Below are 19,976 nucleotides of genomic sequence, written 5' to 3' on the forward strand. Positions count from 1 at the left end.
ATCTACCTAGTGAAGTAATTTAATTTATTGACATAAAGGCTAAATTTCACTTTAATATTTTATGAAAAGTATATAAATTTTATAAATTTACTCCTAACCTTTTCAAGTAAAATAAATTTTAATCCTTTTTTTTCTTTTTTTGCAAAAAGCTACCTAGTGAAGTAATTTAATTTATTGACATAAAGGCTAAATTCCTCTCTAATATTTTCTGAAAAGTACATATTTGACTCTAACATATGAAATTGTATAAATTTATTAGTAACCTTTTCAAGCAAAATCAATTTTAATTTTTTTTTTCTTTCAAAAATCTACCTAGTGAAGTAATTTAATTTATTGGGATAAAAGCGAAATTTGTTACGCGCATTTTCAGAAAAATATAGATTCGACTCTAACATATGAAATGGTATATATTTACTCCTAACTATTTTAAGCAAAATCAATGTTACTTGTCCAGGGGCAGAACTCCATAGGGGGATAGTCCTTGAAATTTGTTTCAAAATAATTTTCAAGCCCACTTTGTCAAAGAGTGAAAGACATGAAGAGGGGTTGTTGTAGATGTGACAATTATTGAATTTTTTTTTACTGTATTCCAGGAGTAATACACCAATCAGTCAAAATAATTGTACATACCGCTTCATGGGAGATGATTTGTGTAAGGAAAAAAATGTACATGTGACATTAATTGATTTGTTAGGTGTATTACTCCTAGAGTATTCTAAATTTTTTGCTTATTATTGAGTTAGTGTCGGGTTCGTGTCATATCAATTATCGAGTTGATATGAAATGAGTCAACTCTAACTCAACTCAAAAAAATTTGTGTTATAACTATATATTAACCAAATTGGGTTAGTAATTTTGTATTGTGCTTTCGGATCATATGTAATTTTACTATGTACATATGTTAATGATGTCATTTAAAAATATAGTAGGATATAGTAATAGTTCTAAATAATTTATGTCGTTTTTGGATTAGCAGCTTAACTATGACCATCCAAAAATCCGCTAATATATCATTTTAGTTCGTGTAATGTGTTTATAAGTCGCATGCAAAAATATGGAAGGTTCAAGCCATTTTTGCAATTAGTAATTGTAATTTTATTACGTTTACTAATTAAATGAAATATAAACACATTAGAGAATATGATAATAATTTTAAATATTCATGACATTTTCGAGTTAGCAGGTCAACACCAATTCAACCCTAAAATTTATGTATCACTTTTCTCTCAACTAAAAAATTACTCCTTACCTACTAAACTAAATTCAAACACTATAATTACATATCGAGTAATCGATCGCGTATAAATTTATCATTCCTAGGTTGTTATTAGTGAAGATATATAGGAATAAAAGATAGAAATAAGGTTTAACTATGAAGTTTTAATTTTTTTTAAATGACTCGTCGATGAACAACGATTGTTTCATTAAGTTGAACCTCGGCTCATCTAATGTCCTGGTTCTGCCACTACTGCTATATAATAGAAAATTTGAATGAACTAACTTGACAATTATTAAACTGTCATATCAGACATTTCCAAACATATTAATTTGTCGATAAACTGAAGTAGTTTTGCACATTTTTGTGGTTATTATTTCTAACTATATTAGTAACATAGTAAACATTTTAGACACTTTGACAAAAAAAAGAGAGAGAGAGAGAGAGGTGGAATGGTTAAGAAGCAAACGGAGAAGAGAATTTGACGAAGGGAAAATCAATCAGTGACAGGTCTCACTACACTGATAAACGGGCTGAAAGAGAACGGTGGAGATCGGCAACAAGACTTCATCAGCAGCGGCAATCTGAGTGAGGCAATCGGAGTGACGAAAAATGGAGGAGGGAGATGGAGAACGTGTTTTGTCGTGAAAGAGAGTTTTTATTTGATAAGCTGTTATAAGTGAAGGACAGGTGTCAATTAGTATATGGAAGGTTCTTTTAGTGAGTTCGAGGACCAGGACCTTCCTATAAATTCCCCACCTAATATAGGATCATTATATATGATCAAACGGGGGGCAATCATAACTTGATATAAACGTATTAAATAGAAAAAAAAACTATGAGTTATGCTTAAATGTTAGAAGATGAAAAAAGTATTTCATTGTGGTATTAATACCAAACCACTTCAAAAAAAAAAAACGCTAATGTCATTTGCCTTTATAAAAAGGGTCAAATATATGAATATCATAATTAAGTACAAAATTACAACTAAGTCATATCACTAAATTTAATTCTTAATGTGTCATTATTCTCTCTATATATTATGATTTTATACCATAATTTAAAAATTATAGACTCAAATTCAGAAATTATAAACCTTAGAAAATATATTCTAGACTTCTAATTTATAAACTCTAATCCTTAAAATATATTAAAAGTACTGATTTTACTAGTTTGATATAATCCAAAATTATAACTTGTCATAGTTGTAAATAGTTTTTAAAATATGAATTTTCTGGGTAATTTTCCCTTATAAAAATGTCATTAACCACATTCAATTCACTCTTAAACAAATTGATTTTTCCAATTTTTTTCTTACTATTAACTCTTCCAATTCTTTTCTTAAAAAAAAACTCTTCCAAATCTTGTCTTTTGTTCTATAATATCACTAACAATTTTTACATTTAAAAAAACTAATAACTAACAATTTATAAAAAAAGAAGAGTTAAGATGCAAAAATACCCCTAACGTTTTGGGCCAGGAGCAATTTTATCCCTGACGTCTAAAATGGTGCAATTTTACCCCTAACGTTGGAAGTCAAAAGCAATTTTACCCCTAACGTTGGAAGTCAGGAGCAATTTTACCCCTAACGTTAATAAATTGGGTCGATTTGAGAAATAATTCATCAAACTGTCTTCTCGCTCATGAATCTTGTTATCTACACTTCATATGTGTGTTATTTTATCAGTAACAAATCACAAACATTCATTGGAATGTGAAAAAAATAAAAAAATATACTGTCTTTTTTATACGGATTAGATAAAAAAAATTCTAAAAATCCACCGAATTTATAAATATTAATCTCAAATTCTATTATTAAATTATAAAAAATATGAAATCCTTTTTTTAGACGAATTATTATGCAATTGGTGCAGAATAATGAATAAAAATATCTGTATTTTATAATAGTGTCTGAAATTGACCCAATTTATCAACGTTAGGGGTAAAATTGCACCATTTTAGACGTTAGGGGTAAAATTGCTCCTAGCCCAAAACGTTAGGGATATTTTTGCACCTTAACCCAAAAAAGAATTATCATTTTTCTAAGAGCATGCCACATCATCAAAATCCCATCAAATCCAATTACCTTTTTTTTCTTACGATTAAACTCTTCCAATTCATACATTTTGTTCTATAATATTACTAACAATTTTTACATTTAAAAAAAAATGTTCTGTTTGTAAGAGCATGCAACATCATCAAAATGGCATCTAAAATTCTCTTCTAATCTTCTTTCTGTTTCTGTTATTATACGTAATATAGATTTCATGATTTATATAATCTGTACTTATATGTTGTTTGATAGAAATAAAAATTAAGTGCTGAAAAAATATTAAATTAAATACTGAATTTTAAATACCGAATATAAACAATTAGTTGATAATACAAACACACGTGAATTACCTTAAAAAAATCACATTTAAATTAAATAAGTGCTTAATTTTTAATTTAAATGATTAGATGAGTCATCAAACAAGGTATTGGCCTAAAATTTCAATTGCGTTTAATAACCCTATGTTCTTATCTAATTGATTCAATAACCTGTCCAGTTACATTCAATATCTCCATAATCTCGTCTAATTGCATTGGATAACCCAAAAATTCAACTGTCCCGTGAACTTTCAAAATTTCCTAATTTGTTGTCTATTTATCACATTCTTTTGATACGTGACGATCATTTTGAGACATGACGGAGCGTGTCTTCCATTTTCAGCATGCAACAAATTTTATTAAGAATTATGAGGTTATTAGATACAATATGTGGGATCATTTGTAACTTTTAGAAATTCAGATGTTGCCCCTATACTCCAAAACTTTCCCTCCACTCTGAACTTTTTATTTGATGAGTCATATCCTCTGCACATAATAATTAAGATATTATATTTGCCATTTTATACAACTTAGCACATGACCTGTGTATGGTAACCAAATTAGCTATAAATTACACCCCTCTTCTCTCTTGCCCTCTCTTCAGATTATCAAAAAAAGACACAAATTCAATTTTCAAACCGTGAATCTATGGCTGGATATGGGTGGAATTCCAACAATCTTCCTACAAGCACGTACGCCGGCGCTCCACAAATCGCCTGTCGAATTTGTAACCAGGTTTTTGTGAGCACTGAAGCTTTTCTTCATCACATCGAAATTCACATGTCTACGGATCATGATGGTTCTTTTGTTTCTGCCTCCAGAAGGATGCAGCAGCCACCACCATCTCTTAATGCTTCCGGTGGTGGCTTGAGCGGTCTCTCCGGTCAAAGAAACAACTTCAGTTTTCCCATTCCAAATGTTTACAGTACTATGTTTAATCCGAATCCTAATCAGTTTATTCATCCCCGCGCAGCCCCAGACATGTACTCTCCTTTTCCAACTGTGAGGAACAACTATGGGTTTGGGTCACAAAGTTTCCCTATCCCTTTTCAGGCTCCGAGGAAATTCACCCAGCCATTTCTTCAGCAGCTGGAGAAACCCTTGATCCCTATTTCTGATTCTGATTCTGAGTTTGAAGTGCTAGACTTGACCTTGAAGCTGTGGAGCAGCATAAAGATTAGGGTTTTGTTCAGGACAATACCTAACCCTAGCTATGGCTATGGTTAGGTTCGATGTATTTTTATTTCAATGAAACAATAAATATTATAATCAGAAAAAGAAAATATATGTAAGCCTTTTTTAAAACATTGCTTTTTTTCCTTTCTGAGTTCACAGTTTTGTATGCTATGAATTCAATCTATTTTGTCTCCTTTAATTACCAATTTTTGTCATTTGATTATCAAATTAAATATTTTTTTTTTCAAAAGTCTACCTAGTGAAGTAATTTAATTTATTGACATAAAGGCTAAATTTCACTTTAATATTTTATGAAAAGTATATAAATTTTATAAATTTACTCCTAACCTTTTCAAGTAAGATCAATTTTAATCCTTTTTTTTCTTTTTTTTTTCAAAAAGCTACCTAGTGAAGTAATTTAATTTATTGACATAAAGGCTAAATTCCTCTCTAATATTTTCTGAAAAGTACATATTTGACTCTAACATATGAAATTGTATAAATTTATTAGTAACCTTTTCAAGCAAAATCAATTTTAATTTTTTTTTCTTTCAAAAATCTACCTAGTGAAGTAATTTAATTTATTGGGATAAAAGCGAAATTTGTTACGCGCATTTTCAGAAAAACATAGATTCGACTCTAACATATGAAATGGTATATATTTACTGCTAACTATTTTAAGCAAAATCAATGTTACTTGTCCAGGGGTAGAACTCCATAGGGGGATAGTCCTTGAAATTTGTTTCAAAATAATTTTCAAGCCCACTTTGTCAAAGAGTGAAAGACATGAGGGGTTGTTGTAGATGTGACAATTATTGAATTTTTTTTTACTGTATTCCAGGAGTAATACACCAATCAGTCAAAATAATTGTACATACCACTTCATGGGAGATGATTTGTGTAAGGAAAAAAATGTACATGTGACATTAATTGATTTGTTAGGTGTATTACTCCTAGAGTATTCTAAATTTTTTGCTTATTATTGAGTTAGTGTCGTGTTCGTGTCATATCAATTATCGAGTTGATATGAAATGAGTCAACTCTAACTCAACTCAAAAAAATTTGTGTTATAACTATATATATTAACCAAATTGGGTTAGTAATTTTGTATTGTGCTTTCGGATCATATGTAATTTTACTATGTACATATGTTAATGATGTCATTTAAAAATATAGTAGGATATAGTAATAGTTCTAAATAATTTATGTCGTTTTTGGATTAGCAGCTTAACTATGACCATCCAAAAATCCGCTAATATATCATTTTAGTTCGTGTAATGTGTTTATAAGTCGCATGCAAAAATATTGAAGGTTCAAGCCATTTTTGCAATTAGTAATTGTAATTTTATTACGTTTACTAATTAAATGAAATATAAACACATTAGAGAATATGATAATAATTTTAAATATTCATGACATTTTCGAGTTAGCAGGTCAACACCAATTCAACCCTAAAATTTATGTATCACTTTTCTCTCAACTAAAAAATTACTCCTTACCTACTAAACTAAATTCAAACACTATAATTACGGTAAATTCTATGGCTACTTTGTTGGAAAACAAAGTAGTCATATTTTGTTTTAGTATCCAATAGTATTTGGACATGTGTTAATTAAAATTATGTTAATTAAAATTAATAAAAAAAGTAACCTGCTATAGCAGGTAATATTTAATTATGGAAATTTTAAAGATTATTAATTATAAGGTAAATAATATATGGGCCCCTCTATTTTAATTTAATTATTATTTAGTTATTATATGTTAATAATACACTATTAAGTCCTTAATTTTAACTCAATTCAACAGTTTAGTCCCTTATAAAGGACTAATCTGTTCAATAATTTAAAAATTTAAGTGATAAAACTGTTGATCAAAATAAAAAATCAGAACTAAACAATAAATTTTAAAATACGATAACTGAACAATATGTTAGATATTTAACATAGGAACTGATAAAATAAAAGATTTACGTAAAACTCTATTTTAATAAGGTTTATGAATTTTTTTCTCCTAAATAAAAAAAGTTACGTAAATTTAGTCAAGCTATACGTAAATTATCTAAAAATAAAAGATTTATGTAAAGTTCAAAAGTTTTACGTAAAACTCCAATTTTCATAAGCTTTGTAGATTTTTTCTCCCAAAATAACAAGGTTACGTAAATTTAGTCAAACCTTACGTAAATTATGTCAAAAAATAAAAGATTTACGTAAATTTCATAGGTTTTACGTAAAACTCTATTTTCACAAGATTTGTGAATTTTTTTCTCCTAAAATAAAAAAATTACGTAAATTTAGTCAAACTATACGTATATTATATTTAAAAATAAAAGATTTACGTAAAGTTCAAAGGTTTTACGTAAAATTCTAATTTTCACAAGGTTTGTGGATTTTTTCTCCTAAAATAACAAGGTTACGTAAATTTAGTCAAACCTTACATAAATTATGTCTAAAAATAAAAGATTTACGTAAAATTCATAGGTTTTACATAAAACTCTATTTTTACAAGGTTTGTGAATTTTTTTCTCCTAAAATAAAATGGTAACATAAATTTAGTAAAACTATACGTAAATTATATCTAAAAATAAAAGATTTACGTAAAGTTCAACGGTTTTACGGCAAAACTCTAATTTTCACAAGGTTTGTAGCTTTTTTCTACTAAAGTAAAAGGATTACGTAGATTTAGTCAAACCTTACGTAAATTATGTCTAAAAATAAAAAATTTACATAAAATTCATAGGTTTTACGTAAAACTCTATTTTCATAAGGTTTGTGAATTTTTTTCTCCTAAAATAAAAAGGTAACGTAAATTTAGTCAAACTAAACATAAATTATATCTAAAACTAAAAGATTTACGTAAAGTTCAAAGGTTTTACATAAAACTCTAATTTTCACAAGATTTGTGGATTTTTCATTCTATAATAACAAGGTTACGTTAATTATGTCCAACTTTATGCAATTTATGTCAAAAAAAAAAGATTTACGTAAAATTCATAGGTTTTATGTAAAACTCTACTTTCACAAGGTTTGTGAATTTTTTTCTCCTAAATAAAAAAGGTTATGTAATTTTAGTCAAACGATACGTAAATTATATATAAAAATAAAAGATTGACATAAAGTTCAAAGGTTTTATGTAAAACTCAAATTTTCACAAGCTTTGTAGATTTTTTCTCCTAAAATAAAAAGGTTACGTAAATTTATCAAACCTTACGTAAATTATGTCAAAAAATAAAAGATTTACGTAAAATTCATAGGTTTTACGTAAAACTCTTTTTTCACAAGGTTTGTGAATTTTTTTTCTTAAAATAAAAGGTTACGTAAATTTAGTCAAACTATACGTAAATTATATCTAAAAATAAAAGATTTACATAAAGTTCAAAGGTTTTACGTAAAACTATAATTTTCACAAGATTTATGGATTTTTCTCCTAAAGTAAAAGGGTTACGTAAATTTAGAAAAACCTTACGTAAATTATGTCTAAAAATAAAAGATTTAAGTAAACTTCAGAGGTTTTACGTAAAACTCTATTTTAACAAGGTTCGTGAATTTTTTCTTCTAAATAAAAAAGGTTACGTAAACTTAGTCAAACTATACGTAAATTATATCTAAAATAAAAGATTTACATAAAGTTCAAAGGTTTTACGTAAAACTCTCATTTTCACAACGTTTGTCGATTTTTCATCCTATAAAAACAAGGTTATGTAAATTATGTCCAACTTTATGTAATTTATGTCAAAAAATAAAAGATTTACGTAAAATTCATAGGTTTTACGTAAAACTCTACTTTCACAAGGTTTGTGAATTTTTTTCTCCTAAATAAAAAAGGTTATGTAATTTTAGTCAAACTATACGTAAATTATATATAAAAATAAAAGATTTACGTAAAGTTTAAAGATTTTACGTAAAACTCCAATTTTCACAAGCTTTGTAGATGTTTTCTCCTAAAATAACAAGGTTACGTAAATTTAGTCAAACCTTACGTAAATTTAGTCAAACCTTACATAAATTATGTCAAAAAATAAAAGATTTACATAAAATTCATAGGTTTTACGTAAAACTCTATTTTCACAAGGTTTGTGAATTTTTCTCCTAAATAAAAAAGGTTACATAAATTTAGTCAAAATATACGTAAATTATATCTAAAAATAAAAGATTTACATAAAGTTTAAAGGTTTTACGTAAAACTTCAATTTTCACAAGGTTTGTGGATTTTTTCTCCTAAAATAACAAGGTTACGTAAATTTCGTCAAACCTTACATAAATTATGTATAAAAATAAAAGATTTACGTAAAATTCATAGGTTTTACGTAAAACTCTATTTTCACAAGATTGTTTCTCCTAAACTAAAACGGTTACGTAAATTTAGTCAAACCTTACGTAAATTATGTCTAAAAATAAAAGATTTACGTAAAACTCTATTTTCACAAGGTTTGTGAATTTTTTTCTCCTAAAATAAAAATGTTACATAAATTTAGTCAAACTATACGTAAATTATATTTAAAAATAAAATATTTACGTAAAGTTCAAAGGTTTTACGTAAAACTCTAATTTTCACAATGTTTGTGAACTTTTCTCCTAAAGTAAAAGGGTTACGTAAATTTAGTCAAACCTTACGTAAATTATGTCTAAAAATTAAAGATTTACGTAAAATTCATAGGTTTTACGTAAAACTCTATTTTTACAAGGTTTGTGAATTAATTAGTCAAACTATACGTAAATTATATCTAAAAATAAAATATTTACGTAAAGTTCAAAGGTTTTACGTAAAACTCTAATTTTCACAATGTTTATTGATGTTTCTCCTAAAGTAAAAGGGTTACATAAATTTAGTCAAACCTTACGTAAAATTCATAGGTTTTACGTAAAACTCTATTTTCAAAAGGTTTGTGAATTTTTTTCTCCTAAAATAAAAAGGTTGCCTAAATTTAGTCAAAGTATACTAATATTTTATGTCTAAAAATAAAATATTTACGTAAAGTTCAAAGGTATTACGTAAAACTCCATTTTTCACAAGATTTATGGATTTTTCTCATAAAATAAAAGGGTTACGTAAATTTAGTCAAACCTTACATAAATTATATCTAAAAATAAAAGATTTGCGTAAAATCCAAAATTTTTACAGAAAACTCTATATTTCACAAGGTTTCTGTATTTTATCTCCTAACATAACAAGGTTACGTAAATTTAGTCTAACTTTACGTAAATTATGTCTAAAAATAAAAGATTTACGTAAAGTTCAAATATTTTACGTAAAACTCTATTTTTCACAAGGTTTCTGGATTTTATTTCCTAAAGTAACAAGATTACGTAAATTTAGTCAAACTTTACGTAAATTATATCTAAAAATCAATGATTTACGTAAAGTTTAAAAGTTTTATGTAAAACTCAATTTTTCACAAGGTTTGTGAATTTTTTTATCCTAAAATAAGAAGGTTATATAAATTTATTCAAACTATACGTAAATTATATCTAAAAATAAAAGATTTATTTAAAGTTCAACGGTTTTACATAAAACTCTAATTTTCACAATGTTTGTGAATTTTTCTCCTAAAGTAAAAGGTTTACGTAAATTTAGTCAATCTTATGTAAATTATGTCTAAAAATAAAAGATTTACGTAAAATTCACAGGTTTTACGTAAAACTCTATTTTCACAAGGTTTGTGAATTTTTTCCGCCTAAACTAAAAAGATTACGTAAATTTAGTCAAACTCTACGTAAATTATATCGAAATATAAAAGATTTACGTTAAGTTCAAAGGTTTTATATGTAAAACTCTAATTTTCACAAGGTTTGTGGATTTTTTCTCCTAAAATAACAAGGTTACGTAAATTATGTCCAACTTAACGTCATTTATATCAAAATATAAAAGATTTACGTAAAATTTATAGGTTTTACGTAAAACTCTATTTTCACAAGGTTTGTGAATTTTTTTCTCCTAAAATAAAAATGTTATATAAATTTAGTCAAACTATACGTACACTACAAAAAAATCATGATATTATGACTAATTCTGTTGTAACGAAAGTATTTTTGTCACGATAAATATGGTTATTGTGACAAAATAAATTATTTGTCACAATAATTAATCTAAATACAAAAGATTGTGATGAAATACTTATTTTGACAAAATGTTGTCACTATACGTATATTTTGGAACGAAATCAATTTGTCACTACTATTTCGTAGCAATATATATGACATAATATTTTTGGGTTAAAATTGTAAACATATATGGAGACTATTATTTTGTCTCTAAAAAATTAATACTATTATGACAAAATAATTTTGTTACAACAACATATATCATCGATTTTTAATTTTATTATGATATTAGTGACTATGGCAAGAAATAGTGTGTGGTCACAATATGTTTCAAAATTATAACTATATATCTATTATTTTCTCTATTGGAAAAGAAAAGGAAAAGACGAAATTCATTAACAAAATGAAACCTAAATATAAAACAAGTGGATAACAGAAATTAAACTCATCTCTCTAGCGACGCCTCACTTTCCCCTTTCATATCAGAAACCCTATAACCAAACCCATCTCCCACCTTTGCTTCTTCTCCGGCCACCAACTCTTGCCACCACTTCCTATTTCTACCTTCTTCCATTCTGTTTTCCCCTTGCTCTTTATCCTTATCCGTCTCTGTGAATATCAATTTCAGATCCGTAAATTTTCTGAAAGACCAACATTGTAGCTCTGTCAGCCATTGTTGATGTTATGGTGTCTAATTGAAGTCTCTACTCACTTCTTCATACCCAATAGAATTTCAGGTTTGTTAATGTAAATGTTATCCGTATGATTTGGGTATTTATAAATTGGGTTTTTTCAATTTATTGCTCTGGTCTGAGTAGGGTTTCAGATTTTTGCAATACGGTGCCATTTGAGAGAATGCTGCAATTAATTCTCCATCGTTTATAGAGTACCGCTCCCGAAGCTTATAGAGCTGCCAAGGCTGCTTCTTCCATACAGTAAACTCTCAAATTAGATAATGTTTTATGTTTTTCGTTATTTGAAATTTGGTTTTGTTTCCACCCTAAACTATTTTAATTGAAATTGATATTTGTTGTATGTTGTAGACTCAGAAAAAAACTAGTGACAAATTTGGTTCAACGTTTATCCCTAGTTCAAGAAGTAGACGGCAATTTCTATATCAAGGTATGCAGCATGTTATTATTATTCAATATTTTGGGTACATTGACATTACTATTATTCAAAATTTTCTGGTAAATTTTCCTATTATATCTGTTGATCTTGTGTGCACTGTTATTGGTTTATGTGAATAAGGGGATGGTTTTGGTATGGCGGATGTACAAATGAATTTGATCCAGCAAATACTAACACCCGCAACACTCGCCAATTCTAGATTGCATATCTTAATTTTCTGTAACATGTCATATGGTCTTGTTAATTTGATTGTGTCAAATGATAAGGTACTAAAATAGGTCTATGGTTGTTAGGTAAGTATCAATTTAGGCTCCACGTAAAAAATAACACTAATATAGGCCTTTAAAAAAAGGTACCAATTTAGGCCTCGATAATGGAACGAAACACGACGTTGACATTACTCTGTTAAGTTCTATCGATTATACGTGGAGGGAGAAATCAAAACTTAACGGAGTAATAGAAATGACGTGTCCAATCTGTTCTCGAGACCTAAATTGATACTTCCCCCAAAACCATAGGCCTATTTTGGTAGCTTATCCCAATTTTTATTATAAAAACTTGTGTTTTTTCTAGTATTTTAATTGTCATGAGCTGACATGAGAATGAGGAAATATTTTCTTGACAAGTTTAGACTAGGTCTAACAAAAAAATTGAAGTTTGATAACTCTGTTAAATGGTTTCTATAGCCTGATATGAAAATTTGCTTTTAAAAGGATAGTCTGGCTCTGATTTATCAGTTACGAATTTACCACTTTGCTAAATATGACACAAAAATTACTCAAGTCAATTAGTTGTTTCAAGCATTGACTTTATGCAATTGTGAGATAGCTATTGATATTAAAGCAAGGTACTCTAATATATGTGATGCTATCTAGAAATAGAAATGAAGAATGAAATTATTTCTGCAGGGGGATGTGTTATATTATATATTTATATTCAGTTTGATAGTTCTCTAGCTGTAGGTGTAAAATTGGCAAAACAAATGTGGTTTTTCAATTCAGCGTCAATGACCAATCCACACTAGCAAAATAATTGAATCCAGGCCTCCTGTATATGCAACCTCTTATTTAAGCGTAATTTTATGTGTTATGATTATGAATTGTTTATGATGTTTCGTAGTTGTTTCTATTAGATTTTATATTTAGTTGATTCGTCAAGTAATCAAGGAAAAAAAGTTTCTATTACTACTCACTATAGGAAACTTTCTGTACGGTCAATGATATCTTTTTTCTCCATGATGCTTTTCTCCAACTAAAAATCTTCAATCCTTTGTCATCCTGTGTTTATTGTACCATATATTTAAGATCATGAATTGTTATTTTTTTCTCAGTTGTGTGAGAAAACTGTTAGATTTTGTTCATCCTTTGGATATTTAACAATTTAGACAGCAGTTCATGTCTTCTGGATGTAGAAAATTTGTTATTAACTTATTAAAAAGCTTTCCTTGTATACTTATTAGATGGGTTATAGTTTACTTTTTTGTTGCTTTCAGGATGATCTCGAGGCACCAAGAGTATTCTAAATTGGAGCAGCAGCAACAATTTCGCAAAACTACTGTCTCAAAATTAAAGTTGGATATTATTTTTAGATTTACTGTTTCTTATAAACATCTGGTGTTCTTCATTGTAATTAAATTAGTGGCTTTTCTATTGTTGATAATGTACATTTTTATATTGTGGATTAATAGAATATTGGATTGAGTCTTGAGATATGATATTATATTCATTAGCTTGATATATAAAATGAATAATTAAGTTTTAAAGCAAAAAACTTATGACGAGAACATCTAACTTGTTAAAAAAAATCACACAATTGATGACGATGCACTAATCACAATATATTAAATAAATTGTAACAAATATTGCATTGGTCACATTTTAATAATAAATTAATTGTAACAAATATTCTTTTGTCATATTAACAAATTTTGTCACAATAGGTATTAAACATTTGTCCAACCAACTAACATTTTGTGACTAATATAATCTAGTAGCAACGAAATATAATCGATGTCGTGACTAATTATTGGTCACAATATATACCGCAAAGGTGACGAATGAAATTTTGTCTAAAATGAGCTTAATAATGGAGACAAACTACAATTTCGTCACAAGAAACTTATTGAGACGAGCTTATTGCAACGAAGTTTGTGACAAAATATTTAGTCACTATATGTATATTGACAAAATAAGTATATGTTCTGACGGAATTTTTCGTCACAACAAATCCTTTTTTTTGTAGTGGTAAATTATATCTAAAAATAAAATATTTACGTAAAGTTCAAAGGTTTTATGTAAAACTCTAATTTTCACAATGGTTGTGGATTTTTCTCGTAAAGTAAAAGGGTTACGTAAATTTAGTCAAACCTTACGTAAATTATGTCTAAAAATAAAAGTTTTACGTAAAATTCATAGGCTTTACGTAAAACTCTATTTTCACAAGGTTTGTGAATTTTTTCCCCCCTAAAATAAAAAGATTACGTAATTTAGTCAAACTATACATAATTATATCTAAAAATAAAAGATTTGCGTTAATTTCAAAGGTTTCATGTAAAACTCTATTTTCACAAGGTTTCTATTTAACGTTCATAATTTGCTTTTTACGTAAATAAAATCTAACAATAGAGGATAAGTTCAGTTTTGCCTGAAACTTGATTTTTCGCAAAGTTGGTGGATTTACATGAATTACTTCTGATAATATAGGATTTAAATTTCACATGAAATTAATGATTTTTTTGGATAATAATAAATACTAATAATTTACTAAAATTAAGTATGATTTCATGTGAATAATGTGTAAACTGAATTATTTTTGGTAAAATTTAAAGGTTTTAAGTGATTTTTTCCATAATTAGTGATTTCACTTTTTGGTTTTATACTTTTGAAGCTAGTTTATGAATTTTTGCCAACATTAGTAATTTTTTTTCTTTTAACAGTTTAAGCCAATTTGTGAGTGGGATGAGAATAACAACCTATCAAACGCCAATAAAAAAAAATCGAAGCATTAGTGGGGAAGGAAAAGTAATTGAGGAAGGAGGTTAGTTAAAAAAAAATTGTAACCGGATGAAACAGTTACCAATTTAAAACTAATTGAATCCATCATTACTATATTTTATTCTAGTATCAAATCAATGGTGATCACAGCAACGTAAATTTTACTTTGTTTACAACAAAGTAACAGTAGCCCACACCCTATAATTACATATCGAGTAATTGATCGCCTATAAATTTATCATTCCTAGGTTGTTATTGGTAAGATATATAGGAATAAAAGATAGAAATAAGGTTTAACTATGAAGTTTTAATTTTTTTTAAATGACTCGTCGATGAACAACGATTGTTTCATTAAGTTGAACCTCGGCTCATCTAATGTCCTGGTTCTGCCACTACTGCTATATAATAGAAAATTTGAATGAACTAACTTGACAATTATTAAACTGTCATATCAGACATTTCCAAACATATTAATTTGTCGATAAACTGAAGTAGTTTTGCACATTTTTGTGGTTATTATTTCTAACTATATTAGTAACATAGTAAACATTTTAGACACTTTGACAAAAAGAGAGAGAGAGAGAGAGAGAGAGAGAGAGGTGGAATGGTTAAGAAGCAAACGGAGAAGAGAATTTGACGAAGGGAAAATCAATCAGTGACAGGTCTCACTACACTGATAAACAGGTTGAAAGAGAACGGTGGAGATCGGCAACAAGACTTCATCAGCAGCGGCAATCTGAGTGAGGCAATCGGAGTGACGGAAAATGGAGGAGGGAGATGGAGAACGTGTTTTGCCGTGAAAGAGAGTTTTTATTTGATGAGCTGTTATAAGTGAAGGACAGGTGTCACTACAACAAATCATCACTTGCGCCACGATTAGAATCGTGGCACAAGTGTGATATTTCTGTGGCTATACTATTTAGCCACGAGAATTCAAGGTAGCTACTCCCGTGGCGCAAGTGAGCGTGGCTAGGTAGTTGCCACGGAAAATCATGGTTGTGGCTTAAATTGATTTTTATGCCACGAAAAAATCCGTGGCTAATCATATCCATTTGCCACAGGAAAAATCGTAGCAAAATTAAAATACTCGTGGCAAAACAAAGCAGCCTGTCGTAATTCATCCTAGCTAGCCACGGACATAACCGTAGCAAAAAATAGAATATTTTTGGCTAGAAACCTTATTGAGCCACAAGTATAACCGTAGCAAAGATAAAACACTTGTGGCTAGAAATCTTGCTTAGCCACAAATATAATCATGGCAAACTTCTTCTTTTTTCTTTGTAATTCGTGTTGGCCATATTTAACCCAATTTAAACTGTGAAAAAAAATTAATAGATTCAAATATGAAACAAGTCGAGGCATAGAATTTATTGGTGTCATTAGATCTATTTATATACATATTGAATATTGTGCAATTGACATCTGAATCAAATACTTTATATCCCCATAATATAAATATTTACAGTAAAAATATATATCTATCAAATAAAATACAATATCCAATCTCTTATAACTTCTATAAATATTGATCACGTTAACAACATTCATTTGTTGCGGATGGAGATACTAGCTCTTCGAACTTCTTTTTACCTGCAATACTAAGAAAATATGCTATACATTGTAGTAATTTATACAAAAACGACAAAGAAGCACAACATGATCACAAAATACTATGAATTCGCAAAGGCTAAACCAAACTATCATACTTTTCACCTTCTATGCTCTATTAAAAAGATAACATATAGTTGTATATTATACTGAAAACCACGTAGCACAACCAACAATTGACTAAGAAGTTATAGTACAGACCACTTCCATAGACTCAACATTGCTTGTATGCATGAATAATAACATTGTACGATATGCCCAAAAGTTGTATGGAAAATAAACAAGATAAGCATACAAGTCTACAATTTCAGAAGTAGAGTAATTGATCCACTTTTCAATTAATCAAATAATAATTCAATATAATTGAAATTACACCAAGATAAGGCTTCAAATTTTTTGGAATTGGATATTAATTGTGAGTTCATATCATCATCACTGATTAAAAAATCCCATATTGAAAGATCAAGCCAACTAATTAGCACATAATAGGGAGCTAAAAATCTTCCAGCAATAACTAAATCCTCTGGTTTCTCCATGAAAACAGAGAAGTCAAAAAAGAACAAAGCTCTAGTAACCAATCGTCTAATAATACCACATTGTTATCATGATATTCCTTTTTATATTTCTATCTTTCAATACTTTCAATGAAAGAAAAGCAAAAAGGTATTAAACTTACTAGCTTTATGTGGTGTGATGCCTCAAAGGAATTGTCTGCTCCATCTTCCTCAATGCTTTTCTTTAGCGTTTCTTTTTAGGTTGAAAATATTGACCAACTAAACCCAAAATAATAAATCCAAAAACAAAAGCAATTTAAGTTCAAGACTTGATTTTACATTGTAATTACTTTCAAAACACAAACTTGGTTAAAATTGACATTTTTAACCAATGCATAACCCACAAATAATTGCAATAAGCAAAAAATTAGAAAAATGAACTAAATAAGAAAAAGAATAACAATTATAACTAACAGAAGATGATATGCATAATAAGCACAAAATGAGGATAGATAGGAGAAACCTTAATGACAATTCAGAGATTAAGGGAGAGAATGAAGGTTCTGATTGAGCAGAAGAACAAAGCCATTGAGCCTGAAATAAAATGATCTCTTTCACTCATAAAATTACTTTGATTCCACTTTATCAGATAAAATAACATAAAAAAAGACAGTCTTACAGAAAGTTAGATTGTAGTTGACAATTAGAAGCATGCATCAAGTATCCCCAAATTAGAAGGCCATCATCGCCTTATAAAAGCATTACTAGTCTTTTGTGGAAACAACATGCAGCAAATGTTATAAAAAAAAAAGTATAAGCTTTATACTCACCAAGATTCCAATAAAAGTTTGAACTTGATATCAGAATATAAATCTATCAAATATAAAAAGTGAAAGAAAGAACTCACTGAAAGTACCAAGATAAATGTCCTTGTTTCCAGTGACTCTGCCTATCCTTGCTTGACATCTTCAATGCAGGTGATGTCTCCATAACATAGATATATGACAGTTAGAACAATGAGCTAACTTTATACTATTAAGAAGGGGCTTCTTGTGAAACCATGCAATAAGATTAATGAAAACCTTATTACTCCTCTATAAATTGAATCACTCCTAGAGAACCAAATGTTTTACTCCATAGAAATAGGGAAAAAATCAATTAATTAACTAACCATTCTCGTAATTAAGCAAAAAAATTGTCTTTACCGTCTTAAATGATTAACTTATTCCCGACGGCTCATCTATTCTTCATCTCTTCAGCTCATCCTGATATTTTTCCAGCTAAACAAAACGAAAACTAAGATTAAGATATATCTCGAGAAAGATTATACTAATTCATGAAAGGGGTTTCAAAATTTACAAGAAAATTAATGTGGGTGGAAGGGCCCCAGTACTTGAGGGCAGCAAGATCATATGTCCTTGCAGCTTTCTCTTCCATATCATATCAATGTGGCAATAGTCCAAAGGGTAAAAACTGAAATTAGAATAAGAATAAGGTGATTCAAGGTAATTATTTTATGAAAGATAGAGAAAAAAACCCAAGATAAACTGTTACATATAAAAAGATGAAATAACATCAACCATAATTGATTTTACACACAGTTAACATATATAGGGAATCCCTTTCTTTATATTCATAATGAATTTAAACATCCATATAATGAAAAAAACAGAAGCAGAGAAGGAATCAATGAATTGCAGAATGAAGTATTAGTAAAATTAACATGAAATTAAGGAACTCAGCATTATGACAAAACGAAACTGGTTTGAAGTGCAATAGCTAATTAATGGATAATTAAATACCAGGCGTCATAGTTTGAAACAACAAACATAATATAACAAATTGGAAACTGGATTATATGAATTACCTCGAAAATGTGCAGTGTGGAAGCGACAAGCGTGAGGGTGATTTAGGGAAGGGTAAAATCGGGTTTGCAGTTCTTACATGTTCTGAGGGTTAGTTGCCGCTTGAGGATCCAATTGCAAGAAATCATTACGAATATAGGGTTTGAATCACAGTCGGTGGCCGACGGAACTCAAGATAAGAGAAGCATGCGTTTCGGAGAAGGACAAACAAACGAATCAGTGTACAATCGAAGGCCATCCGACACTTGAGAGCCAAAGAGTAGAGGGGGAATGGAGTTTGAAGAGGGAAATTTCTCAAAAATAGAAGCGGGAAAGAAAAACTGTTTGGAAATAATAGAGGGGGGAAGTTGAAGGGATAAGGATTGCAAGTGCTGAAGGCATGTAATTGGATTTTAAAAGGTTAGGACGAAATCCAGTAATAAATATTAAAATTTTCATCAATTTAAAACTTTATAATTTGTATACACTTAATTAATAAAATAATACTTTACAAATGTTGATTTAGCTAATTTTTCAAATGGGGCGTAGCCCCTCGTAGTTTACCAAAAAAAAGCTAATTTTTCAAAGATAGTATAACTTTCTTCTATTTTTATTAAATGCAATAATTTTGATAAGTTTTGTTTTAATTAATTAGATATTGTAATTAAAAAACTAATCATTCAAAACTTTGTAAGTATTTATTTTCGTGTTAATTTTGTGTTTAGTGGTTTGATACAAACACGACTTCAAAATATCGTGTCATTTTCAGATTAATCCAAACGAATTTTTGTAGTTTCCCTCCACATAGAAAAAATGCAACAAATTAACATATTAAAATTAAATTTAGAACAATTTTTATAAAATAAATTACATGTGGTATAAGTAATTTTATGCCACGAGTAATTTTTTTTTCCGTGGCATAAATAGATTTAGCCACGGAAAAAAAATACTGTAGCAAAATTCATGGCATAAGTATATGTTTGCCACAGAAAAAAATTACCCGTGGCATAAATACAACAAGTGGTCATAAGTTTGTAGTGGAATCTATTTTTTCCGTGGCTAAATTAAAATATGCCACGAAATTTGAATTCACGTGGCATAATTCG

General features: G+C 28.5%; 2 long non-coding RNA genes across 5 annotated transcripts; one reads left to right on the forward strand and one right to left on the reverse strand.

Moving 5' to 3' along the window:
• Window positions 1-11,269: 11,269 nt before the first annotated feature.
• LOC136216549 (uncharacterized) lies at window positions 11,270-13,567 on the forward strand. The gene is made up of 4 exons (XR_010683333.1): window positions 11,270-11,537; window positions 11,627-11,735; window positions 11,844-11,922; window positions 13,424-13,567. It is a non-coding gene; the product is annotated as an uncharacterized lncRNA (long non-coding RNA).
• A 2,764-nt stretch (window positions 13,568-16,331) lies between these two features.
• On the reverse strand, window positions 16,332-19,251 carry LOC136220614 (uncharacterized). Of its 4 annotated transcripts, XR_010684617.1 has the most exons (8): window positions 18,894-19,251; window positions 18,386-18,499; window positions 18,232-18,306; window positions 17,943-18,010; window positions 17,706-17,795; window positions 17,550-17,620; window positions 17,209-17,305; window positions 16,332-16,522 (listed from the first exon to the last, which is right to left on the reverse strand). It is a non-coding gene; the product is annotated as an uncharacterized lncRNA (long non-coding RNA). The 4 variants fall into 4 exon arrangements; XR_010684618.1 differs by having other exon boundaries at window positions 16,332-16,514; window positions 17,943-18,306; XR_010684615.1 differs by having other exon boundaries at window positions 17,943-18,306.
• Window positions 19,252-19,976: the final 725 nt, after the last annotated feature.

The sequence above is a fragment of the Euphorbia lathyris genome, chromosome 2, assembly GCF_963576675.1.
Source record: "Euphorbia lathyris chromosome 2, ddEupLath1.1, whole genome shotgun sequence".
NCBI lineage: Eukaryota > Viridiplantae > Streptophyta > Magnoliopsida > Malpighiales > Euphorbiaceae > Euphorbia > Euphorbia lathyris.